Raw genomic sequence first — 4,313 nt, 5'->3', positions numbered from 1 at the left:
CAAAAAAAAAAAAAAAACCGCGACAGACACAACGGCAATACAGTCACCGACATCACTGTAGTGAATGGTAGAGCAAGTAAAAATATTCAAAGCAACGTACTGGCAATACTAATTGGCAATGGCAGTACTACAAGGCACAGGAACAAAAAGCCGAAAACGAGATAAGAAAAATGTAGAGGGCAAGATTCACAGCGCTCAGACCATTCTAGGAAATAAAGCAATCGTGTAAGCTAGATAAAGAGGTGATATCAACCTGCTTGGCAGCAAGGTTGTTCAGAAGAGTAGGCAATGTGTGGCGAAGCATTTGCATACCGTAATTCGTTCGTGAGCGAGGTACTTGCCAGTATTCTGGTGACCTAGTGCTATACAATTGAACGCGTCGATTTAGGAAGGCTATGTTACATAAACGGTTTTGGCCAGATGTTTGATCCTTTCTATATGCTAAAGCTAATCGAGAGTGGAATAAGTGATGAATTTTTAGAACATGTAGTTGTCGAAATAACGGTTCTGTGGGGCATGCGAATGGTGCGTTACATATTAAACGAATTATTTTCTTCTGTAAAAGAAACAACTGATTTAAATTTGAAGCTGATGTCGTGCCCCAAACGAGACAGCAGTAGTTTAAATGACTGAAAAATAAGGCATCATAGATTATCATTTTTACCTTTAAAGGGAGGTATTTCACACAGAACAGCATTCCTACAACTTTAGAAAGTTTGCCCGCAAGAAAGTTTATGTGGTTAGTCCATGACAGGCACTCATCAAAAATCACACCCAGTGTTTTGACTGAGCTTACAATTTCAATTTTGGAACCAGCTAGCATAATGTCATTTTCCAAGGTAATATTCTTGTTTTTTGCCTGAAACAGAAGGGCTTTCGTTTTATCGACATTTATTTTAAGTCCATTATCAGTGGTCCAGCGGTAAAGTTTTTCTAAAACAACATTTGCCGTAGTTGCAAGGCTGGCAGCACAGTTCGAGGTAAATAACAGAGTTGTATCGTCGGCATAAATCACATATTTGGTGTGGTGATCAACAAGCACTATATCATTGATATAGATATTAAAAAGAAGAGGACCCAGTATGCTTCCCTGTGGAACACCAGCTTTCACTGGTAAACTTTGGGAAGCAGTTTTTATCACAACTAATTGGCTTCGATGTTCCAGATAGGATGTAATCAGGTCTAAGGCGACACCACGGATTCCATAACGACCTAATTTTTGGAGTAGGAGAGCATGATTAATGTGATCAAAAGCCTTGCTGAAGTCTATGAAAACACCAAGCGTGAGCAGGCGTGTTTCTAAATTTTTTAGGATAAATTCTTTTTGTTCAAGAAGGGCGTGTTGTGTGGATGAGTTCTTTCGAAAGGCGTATTGGCATTCAGTAAGTAAACCTTTACTTTAAAAAAATCCGGAGAGACGATTAAATATAATTTTTTCAAGACATTTGGAAAAGACTGGCAGTATTGATATAGGTCTATAATTTGTCATTTTAGTTTTATCTCCTTTTTTGAAAATGGCAATAACTTTTGCTACCTGCATTTTTTGTGGGAAAACACCGGTGGAAAGACAGAGATTATAAATATGTGCTAGTACCGGAGCGATAATATTTATGCAATATTTTGCAGGTTTAATCTGCAGGCCATCCACGTCACACGCGCTGCTATTGCTCAGCTCAGAGAAAAGACAGATAACTTCGGCTTCATTTGTGGGGCGCAAGTACATAGTTTCCGGGCAGCTAGTTATGGAAAGACATGCATTAAGATTTACCGTTGAAGTTGCGATTTTCGTGAAGTAATCATTAAATGCATTGGGTAACGATTCACCCCTAACTTCTGTGCCGTTCTGGACGATTCGTTCGATGGTGTGGTTGTTTTGCGTTCGGTTTAGCAGTAAATTAATTTTTTTCCATAGCTTCCTGCCGTCGTTACCGCAAGTTGAAAATTGCTTTTCGTTGTAGCGAGCTTTTGCACGGCGTAGCTCGTTATTTAAATTATTGCGGAAGCTCTTAAACGTTTTTAAGTCGGCTATTTCTCGCGATTTGATAAACTTATTGTACAGATCTTTCTTAATTCTAATTTTCCTGTATAATAACTCAGTAATCCACGGTTTACGAATTTTAGCAGAGCGCTTTTGGTGAGAGCCAAGGGGAAAATGCTTCTTGTAGCAAGTACTAAAACGAAGAAGGAAAGTTTCATAGGCAATGTCTGGTTCTTGCGTTGTGTAAACATCTCGCCAGTCAAGAAGGCCCAGTTCATCCCGAAAGCTCTCAAGACGAGAAGGTGTGATAAGTTGAGTCATGGGGATTTCATGTGGCACGTGCTTTTGGAAGCTTCGATTTAAACTGAGAAAAATTGGCATGTGGTCACTGATGCTACAGGAAAATACACCTGCCTTGACAGTGGAAGGGTCAACGTTTGTGATGAACAGGTCAAGGCAAGTTTCCGTAGTACAGGTAATTCTGGTAGGCACTGCTATTGTATTCAAACAACCGTATGTACTCAGTAGAATGTTTAACTCACGCTTCGTTTGACTATCTGCTAGCGTATCTATGTTAAAGTCACCTCCCCAGACTATACTATACTTTAAATCAGACATTTGCAACAGAAACTGCTCAAGGAACGAGAAAAATGCCTGAACATTTCCATTCGGTGGGCGATAAAAAACAGAAAAGACAATGCGACCATAAAGGACAGATAATACTTCATAGTTGTCAGTTATATGGCAAAAGTCTTCAAGGCGGTTTACATGAATATTATCTTTTACAAGAAGACTGACACCACCCCCACGCGAGGCAGTTCTAGACTCTGTGAAGCAGTTATAGCTAGGTAGTTTCCACGGAATTGTGCAGGCATCATACCAAGTTTCTGACAACATAATGAAGTCATATTGAAAATCAAAGGAACCAAAAAATGAATCCAGTACATCGAACTTATTTTTCGCCGACTGACAGTTCAAGTGAATGCATCGGGTAGCGTTTTTGTGCTCAGGACCAACATGCGTAGAATATTTGAACGGATCAACCCAACCTGCGCGTGCCATAATTTAGTGCTATCACTTCTTCCAACTTAGTTCATCATGGGTTCAGTCGCTCAAGGTCGGCCACGCATTTTATCAGATGAGCACGATCGCCTTCCTCCTTTCTAACGAACACCTTTCCGTTTCGGTGCCAGGCAAAGAGAAACTGGTTATCACGAGCCCAATCTTTTGCAGTTTTTAGCAGCGTCCTGTTGTGCGCAGTTAGGTTCTCAGACATATAAAGGCCGGTTTGGATTGTTGCCAAGAGCTTTCTTTTTTCCAGCCACAACTCTTTCACCGATTGACGTGCGAAACGAATGATGACTCCAGGAATCTTATCAGCCTTGCATGGTAGCCTGTGAAGCGCTGTAACGGTGCTCTCTGTTAAAGGCGGAAGTTCTAGTTTTGATGCAAGATGGTTCAGCTCTGTCATGAGGCACTCATCTTTTTTCTCTTTCAGTCCATGTATCTCAATGTTAAGTTTTCGCGTCTGGTATTCGAGGTCGTTCACAGCGGCAGATACCCTTAGGAGTTCAGCATCGGTTCGGGATTGTTCCAGCTTTAGCACTCTAGATTTGATGCTTTTAATCTCACTGCCGTGCTTCGTGACGTCTGCAAGAATCTGGTCGTACTTTTCCGACATGTGTTTCATGGATGCTTCGATCTCGCTGACCGTTTTTGTCAGAGGAAGCAACTCATCAAGTTTCCTGTTCATGTCTAAAAGCAGGGTGGAAAAGCGAGTCTCGTTACATTCTTTTACACCAGGCGTCCCAGATGTCCCCTTTCGGCATTCAGGGCATCTCCAAGCCTTCTTGTAGTCTTCCCCTTTCGACTTAAAGGTGGACTCTGAAACACCTGAGCAAGCGCCTAGATGGTATCTGCTTGAGCAATCACTACATGCCATTGAGCAGGCATCAGGCACAAAGGCCTCACAGCATTTGGCACAATAGGTTGCATCCATAGCACTGACTAGGCGTTCGTGCCTAGGGCGACAAGGACAAGGTTACAACACCAGTAGCGTATAACAGGGCACAATAGTGTGAAACGGCATTAGAATGAATACAATGCAAGCAGTGGTGGCAGCAACAGCAGTGCAATAAAATCTTTCAACGCTTTAGGCAGGTTCAGGAAGAAGCTGACACTAACCTGCAAGAACGTTTTCACACGTTTAGATCGATGTGTCCGCCACACTGCTGCTGCTGCCAAATGCTGGGGGAGACGTCGTCGGGCTTCCGTTATAGCTGCAGAAGATGCCGTCACCGTTGTGGGCGTGATGGTAATCAAGCCAGTTAAGGCG

Source organism: Haemaphysalis longicornis, unplaced genomic scaffold, assembly GCF_048455015.1.
Source record: "Haemaphysalis longicornis isolate Haplotype H1 unplaced genomic scaffold, Haemaphysalis longicornis Haplotype H1 scaffold_12, whole genome shotgun sequence".
Lineage (NCBI taxonomy): Eukaryota > Metazoa > Arthropoda > Arachnida > Ixodida > Ixodidae > Haemaphysalis > Haemaphysalis longicornis.
Note: the sequence above shows the minus strand (reverse complement) of the source record.